Below are 9,354 nucleotides of genomic sequence, written 5' to 3'. Positions count from 1 at the left end.
TTGCTTAAATCACCTTTCTTTCCCATTCAGACATTCAGTTTGGAGTTCAGGAGATTGTCTTGACCAGGACCACACCCCTAAATGCATTGAAGCAACTGCCATGTGATTGGTTGATTAGATAATTGCATTAATGAGAAATTGAACAGGTGTTCCTAATAATCCTTTAGGTGAGTGTATACACACACACACACACTGATATATATATATATATATACACACACACACACACACACACACACTGACTACATACCATGTGCTCTTGTCTCAATAACCCTCTGCACTCATGGGTTCTACTTCTCCCCACCAGCTCTACTGACTTCACTCTGCCCTTAGGATTTAAACACATTTTTGCCAGTTTCTCGCTTCATACTGAATCAAGTGGTAATTGAGCAGCCTGTGTGGTGAACAGTTCCTGCTCTCGAGATTCTTGCCATCCATAAAATGTGGCCGTGAAAGAACAATAATTAAAATGAGCAGGTGTGTGTGGCCACAGACAAAGTGCTGTGCATTGTATAGAAACAGGGCTGACTTTTGACTGGGCAGATCCAGAATGGGAGAGGTGCTTCTTAGAGATCAGTGTTGAGGAGCAGTTTCTGCAATGTTTTACAGACACTTAGTAATTATTGTTTTTTGGAAAATGCTTAAAATAACTGTCCAAATCTGGATGGATGGACAGACGGATGAAATGGGAAGCGGTCTCTGGTAAAGTACAACAAGATTAACTTTTATTCACCGATTAAATAAAAAGTATAATTAATAATGAATATTCCAATCCGGTAGCCATGAATGTTAAGCAAATAATCTGGGCTGTTCAACATTGTTATTTTCTGTTGTTTTCTGTTTAACTTGCTGAAATGTGAAACATGATCAGTTTGTTTTTGGAAATTGTGAGGTAATCTATGCCTGTATTTGAAATATTGAACTCATTATTTTCCCTCAAACCAAACCCATAGTTCCCTATTTGTCTGTATATGTGCAGTGTCACCGTGGTCCTCCAGAGGGAGGTGTTGAATAACTTGGTGAATTCTTACTTACTCCCCATCAGTGCCATGGGGAGTGTCTTCACAGGGTGTGAATATATTGCTTGTCACTCGGCATGGGGTCAGTCGTGCAGATAAACAAAGTCTGTCTCCGCACCCCTCACCTTTTGAGAGCCCACTGGGGAAGGACAGCTTTCCCTTTCTAATCGCGCGGCCATTGCAGAAAGGGTATGAGCCGCACAGCAGGACATACAGGAGAACTCCCACTGACCACACTGTGGCAGGAAGCCCCCGGTACAGTCCAAGCCGTACTGTCTCAGGGCCAAAGAACTCAAGAGTACCTAGGAGAACAAGTTAGGAAGAAAAGTCTGCTAAAGGACGAGCCGACAATATATAGAGAGTCTGTGGATCGAGTTGCCATAGCTAAGCTAAGAAAGCCAAAATGTCTGTATATTCAGAATATTTATATACTGTTTACTAACTAGACAGACATGTATGCGTGTTTGTATTCCATAAACACGGGTAAACTCATCCCTGTGAGGCAGCAAAAAGATTCTGAAGAATCATAATTCCAGCGATGATTGTTATTAAAACGTGCTTAATTCCAATAAGATCCCAAAACACTGCGGATCTCCAGTCTTCACGTATGAAGTGCCATGAAAGACTGATCTCAGGGCATCGAGCCATTTCTCTGGTGGCATCCCTGCCTTTTGTGTGTGAACTGTGTGCCGCTGCTCACCGGCCTGGTCTCTGTAGAAACCCTCCCGCAGGCGACTCGCCAGTCTGAAGGCAATGAGTTTGAGGCGGTCGCTGATGGTTTCCACAAGGATGATCTCCATCTTGAGGTCCCGGTGGACCACTCCACAGGTGTGGCAGTGCTGAAGCGCCTGCACCTCCTGCCGTAGGCATTCCTTGGTCATGGGCTCTTCTAGGTGGCCGCCCTTCTGCATCACAAAGTCGTAGAGGTCCATGCAGGGCACGGGCCGCTCCAGCACCAGCAGGCAAGACTCGGGCTCAGTGAACGAATCCAGCAGTCCGACCACACCGGGGCAGGACGGGGCAGCAGACACCTGCTGATGGAGCGCAGCCTCCAAGGGCACTGGGTCCCTCTGCTTAGGCTGGAGAGAGAGAGGCAGGAAAGCAGATATATCAAATAATAACTATAATGATCATCATCATCATACAAGTGCACTGTTTAAACTACAAACAGCAGGCAAACTCCACACAGACACCAGAGCCAGAGCCCGGGTTGTTTTTTGTTTTTGCTTAATCCACATTGTATCATATTTAGATCATATATTTCTTATTTTCTAAATTTGCCATGGCTTAATAATATCGCCACCTTTCCGGTCCCTTAATTTCAGAGGAAGCTCGTATCTTTGACTCTGTTGCTTGTGTTTTGTTTGGTAAGAAACCTACTCACCATCGTTGCCCAGTTTTCTACAGACTTGCGATCGATGCATTTAACTGCCACCTGACAGCATTAATGGAGAGGAAAGACACAGAAAAACATGATATTAAGTTATCTATTACATACACTGTTAATGGCACAGCTGGGCTGAGTTGTAGTTAGGATTGAGGATTTACTCTTGTGAAGAAAAGGGATGGCAAACCTATATGAACATGATCTATGTGTTTCTTAATGTACTTTACTGTATATCTTTTAATAGAGAGATGCCCTGGAATCTTTTTTTCTTTTTTTTCCTTAGCTCCAACTATGTTTATATAATGAAATGTTCCTCTTTGCTTGTGTACCTACTGAAGTGTAAAGTGTGAAGGCAAAGCAATTGAGTGAAGATCCTTACTGGCAGATTGTCTGCTTTCCTGATCCCAGCAGAGATCGAGCCATAACTCCCTGTCCCCTAGCAGCTCCCCCTTCTCATATAAGTCTGAGAACTTGTCTGAAATAGAAATGTGCCAGTGGATGTGGATTTAAGAACTAGACATTCATTATGTCACACACTTGTATAGTTTTATAAACATGTAAAGCATTGCAGGGAACAGTGCAGGTCTTTAAGGAAACGTTTGGTTTTGTTGTGTAAAATGTTGTGTGAATATGATCACACTCAGCAGTGGGGAAATTGGCCTTTTTTGAGAACAAGGTCTTTGAGAAGTAAGTGTCATGTCAAGGAGTCTCTTGTTTTGAAATGCCTAGTTTTGCTGAATATTTACAGCCCAGTGCAATGGTAGTTATAATGAGTGATGTCAGGAGATCATTCTTTGTAGCAATTCAATGATTTACATTTTATAATACATTTCCAAATCAAAACCAAACTATATCTGCACATTTTAGGAATCCCATTTGTTCTTCCAAGCTTCAGCGCATCTCCACACTCTTAATATCACATTGGAGCAGAGGTTTTGCCTCCACTGGTTCCTGTCATCAGTGTTATTCTTACTTATTATCACACCTGCCATCCACAATTCACCTGTTCACCACCAGAGGTCATCATCACCTGAATACTAACCATGCAATCATCCAGTTAACATATACACACACACAAACACACACATACTCTGATATATACACACACACACAATTCTGATATATATACACAGACACACACACAGCAGGTGAGAACATTAAGAATAACAACTGTACTTCATTCAGACACACAGACTCTGATATATACACACACACACACTTCTGATATATATACACAAAAACACACACATTCTGATATGTACACACAGACACACACACATACTCTGATATGTACAAACAGACACACACAAACTCTGATATGTACACACACACACATTCTGATATATACACACACACACACACATTCTGATATGTACACACACACATTCTGATACGTACACACAGACACACACACATTCTGATATGTACACACGAGTGACTTCTGATAGCAAATTTCAATGTTTAGTCGCGAGACAATTCTATTAAACTCTCCTGCTAACCAACAGTGAAGTCCTAGGGCATTTCAGAGGTTTCAATGCTGAACGGGTTTCTCATCCAGTTGTTCGTTTCAGCTGTCACTGGGAAATATTCGCGGAACTGCTGTCTGAGCGAGACGAGATGCGCAACGATGTTGTCCCTGACTCCATCATCAAGGGTCAGGTCGTTGTCAGACAGAAAACTCTCCACAGTAGGGAAAGCTGAAACATCACCTGCCTTGACTTTGATTTCGAACAACTCCATCTTTTTCAGTATTGTGTTGATTTTGTCCTGCACATCAAAAACATTGATGGAGAGTCCCTGTAGTCCCAAATTCAGTTCGTTTAAATGAGAGAAAATGTCCGACAAGTATGCCAGTTGACTGAGCCACACAGTATCTACAAAAACATCTGATATGGGGAAGCTTTTGTCCTGTAAGAACATTTGGACCTCTCTGCGCAATTTGAAGAGCCTCCAAAGCACCTTCCTTCTTCATAGACACCTTACTTCCGTATGAAGCAAGAGTTGGACATGCTCGCTGCCCATCTCATCACAGAGCACATGGAATAGGCGAGAATGCATCGGTCGGGCCTTAATGAAGTTCAGAGTTTTCACAGCCGAGTCCAGCACAGACTTCAATTCTTCGGGCATCTTCTTCACCGCCAGGGCCTCGCGATGGATACTGCAGTGAGTCCATCGCATCTCAGGCGCCACCTCATGGATTCAAGCTGATACTCCGCTGTGGCGACCTGTCATAACCCTGGCGCCGTCCATGCAGACTCCAACACACTTTTTCCAGTCGAGGCCATTCTTTTGGACAAACGCTTTCAGGAGCTGGAATATGTGCTCGGCTGTAGTTCTGGTCTGCAGTGATAGAACAGAAACTCCTCCTGAGCTGCTCCATCATATTCATATCTGACGTAAAAAAGCAAATTGGCCATGTGTGCAACATGAGTAGTCTCGTCCAGCTGGATGGAATAAGAGCGACTACTTTTAATGCACGCAATCAGTGTGTTTTTAACATCATCTGCCATGGCTCCTATTCTCCGTGACACAGTGGCACCAAGTTTAACTGTTTGGCAGCCTTCTCCCCACACATGATGTGTGTCATCTCTTTGGCTGATGGTAGACACAGTTGTTCACCAATTGTGTGTGGCGTACCGGCTTTTGCAATGCGGAGGCTGGCAGGATATGAAGCTTGCTGTGCTTTGGCTACGGGTGTAACACAGGATTGAATCGTGGACTTGGACTGCTTCAGTTCGTCACGTTTTCTTAGAAAAAAATCAACTGGTTTGTCTTTCAGCACTGCGTGTTTGGTTGTAAGGTGCCATTTGAGATGCGATAGTTTCATGGATTCATTGCTAAGAACTACCAAGCACCAAATGCATGTCAAATGCTTGTCTCTGTACGGTGTAGACACACGCGCACCATATGTTTTTTACGCGCGTCTAAACAGTGCCATGAAACTGTAGGAGTGTTTGAGACGGTCTGAGGCGAAGGAGCCCCATCCACAGACCGTCTCCAGCGCTCCTAGTTTCGAAAATATTTCAGAGATTCCTCCGCGTACCACTAAAGGAGCACCACGTACCACTGTCATGTGCTTGAAAAACGCACACATTGTACAGCATTACAAGTGTCTTCTTACAACTGCAGTCACATTGAGTGGACACTGAGATGATTACTCTGCTAATAAACACTCGTTTCATGTATTAGTTTTGACTGTGCAGTGTACGCGTTTAGAAACAACTTAGGGACTAACTTAGGGCTTTGATGTTATTTATACCAATAATTGTAATGTTTATATTTCCATTTAAATACCCTACTGCATTTGTGTTAATTTTATTCGATCGTTTGCCTTTCATTATTATAGCACAGCACCACTTTTTCCTGCCATATTAGGTAACATTTTAATATTGATAAATATTATTTTAATATTGTTGATTATTTTGGACATGCATATCAATAATTTGTATTACCTTTGACGGTCCACTCTTATTAAGTTGGTTATAGGTGATGTTAAATGTCATGTCATGTTAAATGCATGTAGATAAAACTATTGTGTCTATTATTCTTGTTACAGAATCTTTATACAACAGAAATGTCTGCCAGGCTGAGGGTCCTTCTGGGCATCCACAAGACATCCACAAGCTTACCTTGCCCTCTGCAGTCCCTGATACAATTGTACAAGAAACATTTATGCTTGACCAGGATTTCAGTTTACAGTACATGGACAGTTTTTTACCTCGACAGCAACTGAAGACACCATCAAAGTGGTTTACATTGAACCCCCCCCCCCCCCCCGTTGTTACTTTGACTCTACAAGAGTGCTTTGATACCAGTTGTGCCCAGCAATCAGAAGATGCCTGCTCCTCCAGCTCCTCCCGTGATACAGTAATGTTGTCCTCTCCAGAGAGCACCTCCTCCCAACGTTCCCATCCTTGGTCGGCTCAGTTTGAAATACCTTGCTTTGCTTTTGACACAGGGCTCATTGTTCAGGCAGCAGATGAAGCAAACAGAAAGAACAGAACACTACTCAACAATCCAGGCGTGAAATCAGACATATTGGAGAAATTGGCAGAAACTATAATTGCATACACAGCCTATCCTTCAGGTGTCCAACTTCAGCTAGTTCAATTTGCAAGACACAAATCTGCTTTTGTTTCTGCTAGAGAAAAACTATTTCGACATGTTAAATGTTCACATATTTACATTTTCTCTATCTGTTTTGAGATCATTTTCAAATGTTACAGCAGACAGTTTCTTTAAAATTTCTTTTATTGGGGGTCAGATGGTTCCTTAACCTTAATATCTCTCTGGGTGTCTTTTTCTTTCTCTGTCTCTCTCTCAGATTGAGGAGGAATTCAGGAGGATCACAACGATCCGGCTACAGTCAACATTCATGGAGAAACTGGACTGTTAAATGCCAAAAGTTTTGTCTTTATTCAAGAAGAAAGGAGGTGCTGCAGGGGTGAAATTGCAGGGGATCCAGGAAATGCTGTATGGGGTATGCGCTCATTACCTCACAGTACAGTCGATTACATTTTGTGCCATGTTTGCAGCTTGAAGTAAAGGTAATTATATGTTGTTACAGAGCAACACTGTGCAGAAGAGAAGAGAATTAGTGATCCGTGGCCTCATCATATCCCTCGGTGAGAACGTGGAAGACCTTATCAAACAATACCACGTACAAAATGTATATCTTCCTCTTCTCTATCGCCATCCCATCCTTTTTCTCCCTTCCTCTTCTCTAGTTTACCTAGTGTATTTTCTCAGGATGCAGAGGACGCCAATATACAAGAGGACCTCACACAACATGTCCTCAAGATCCTTGTTGTCAACAAACGTGCCAACGATGCAGACAACCCAGTGGATGTGGGAATTGCCATTGAAGGAGCCGAGGTAATGTAACACTGCTACTAGGCATCAGGGGGCCCGCAATCGTGTGGTTTGCGTGTTGGGATTCCTAGAGAAAAAATATCATCCCTATTTGTGGTGTTGCTGCGTCATTGTCAGGGCTCACGCACAAACTCACATTATTATTTCAATGTCTCTCCATAGGGACTAATGCAGGCCGATTCATAATAGCAGTCTCACAGCCCAGTCTCATAGGGAAAGCGTTGGTTTTGACCACACTGCCACACTTCCTGCTCACGTTGTCACTGGCCATCACGCCGCCGGTTGCCTGGCTTTCAAAGTGTGTGGTCTCTGTGCACAGCAGTGGCCACGTTTTCAGCTCCGCACACACGTTTTCATTAAAGCATGGCTATTTTTCTCAGTCCAACACACAGTCTCAACCTGAATTGCAGCCAATAAAGCCTCTTGCAATGTGCTGGGGGATTCTAGTTTGAATTGGATGCGGAGATCAGCCTTTTCTGAGCCCTCGATAAACTGCTCCGACCCCACGCCTGGATACGCGATTGCAAAAAGGCATGCGAGCTCCAGTGCAAATCCCTGCAGCATCTCCCCGGGCTCTGTCCTCCTCACTCTGAACTGCACTTTAGCGATCGCTGCTTTCCGCTCCACCCCATATCACAGCGAGAGAGTCTGACAGAGCTCCTTAAAGTCACAGCGGCTCTGTGCGGTCTGTGCGGCTCTGGACTCACCATCAAAAGTGGGAGGTTTCTGTGTCGGTGGGGCCCGTGGACTCATTGTGTTAGCGCTCCAGGAATTGCGGCCTGGGTTCCCGGTTCGACCTTCACCTCATGCAGCTCATCAGGATATGGAGGGTAGTCCCTGTGAGTCGCCGCTTCTGACCCAATTGTGGCGCTCAAGGGGTTTTGCAAGAGATGAGCCCGACTCCTTCAAGGTGTAACACAAGTCCCTTTAATTTTTTCAACAAATCCGCTACTGCTGACACGCCCTGCACACACCATTACATAGTCACACTCTAACACACTGGTTCCCAAACTTTCTGGGTAGTGTCCCCCAGAAACATTTGGGTCAGAGCTCGCGCCCCCCCCACCATGTCCCACATGTTCATATTTATATTACCATTAAAAAAAAAAAAAAAAGTCCTCACATTTACCAAGGATGAATATACTTTAAAACTTGTTTGCATTTCACTTTTCACAATTTTATTTGAACTTTTACATTGGAATCTCTCTATGCATGAACCTATTCTTACTCTAGTACGGATGAGCCTGAATCAACATAGTTACAGAAGATACAGTAATGCTCTCTTTCCATTTTATACAATTTCACTAGTTATTTAATATATAGGATAATCTATGCAGCTGTAATGAAGGTTGACGGAAGGGTGGGATTTGTTATTTCTTGTCTGTGATTGGCTGACAATGACAGATCTGTGCGACCCAATGGGATCGCTGGAATTCTGCAGATCTGCGCAGATCTGTGGAAATCTGCGGCGCTACAAGAACACGACCAGTGGCTTCCTCTCAGAGAATTTCTGTGTGGAAATACTTCGACAAAGTAAATTAAAACACTGTTAAGTGTATAATATGTGTAGTGCAATTAATATACCACAAATCTACAGCTGGTATGTTAACCATACCGTTATTAAAACACACACAGCCAGCTATTGCTATATACACCGATCAGCCATAACATTATGACCACCTGCCTAATATTGTGTAGGTCCCCCTTTTGCCGCCAAAACAGCCCAGACCCGTCGAGGCATGGACTCCACTAGACCTCTGAAGGTGTGCTGTGGTATCTGGCACCAAGACGTTAGCAGCAGATCCTTTAAGTCCTGTAAGTTGCGAGGTGGGGCCTCTGTGGATCGGACTTGTTTGTCCAGCACATCCCACAGATGCTCGATTGGATTGAGATCTGGGGAATTTGGAGGCCAAGTCAACATTTTGAACTCGTGATTCATCGGACAAGGCCACCTTCTTCCATTGCTCTGTGGTCCAGTTCTGATGCTTACGTGCCCATTGTAGGCGCTTCAGGCAGTGGACAGGGGTCAGCATGGGCACCCTGACTGGTCTGCGGCTACGCAGCCCCATATGCAAC

General features: G+C 43.9%; 1 protein-coding gene across 1 annotated transcript in view; it reads right to left on the bottom strand.

Annotated features, from left to right (window-relative positions):
* Positions 1–1,165: 1,165 nt before the first annotated feature.
* Positions 1,166–9,354, bottom strand: part of LOC136718780 (serine/threonine-protein kinase pim-3) — a 36,529-nt gene continuing 28,340 nt past the window's right edge. Inside the window, exons 4-6 of the transcript XR_010805316.1 lie at positions 2,786–2,881; positions 2,404–2,454; positions 1,166–2,098 (exon numbers count right to left, since the gene is read on the bottom strand). The gene's annotated coding sequence lies outside the window, so the exon portion shown is untranslated. The remainder of the gene's footprint in view (positions 2,099–2,403; positions 2,455–2,785; positions 2,882–9,354) is intronic.

Source organism: Amia ocellicauda, chromosome 23, assembly GCF_036373705.1.
Source record: "Amia ocellicauda isolate fAmiCal2 chromosome 23, fAmiCal2.hap1, whole genome shotgun sequence".
Taxonomy (NCBI): Eukaryota; Metazoa; Chordata; class Actinopteri; order Amiiformes; family Amiidae; genus Amia; species Amia ocellicauda.
This window is presented reverse-complemented; position numbering and strand designations above follow the sequence as displayed.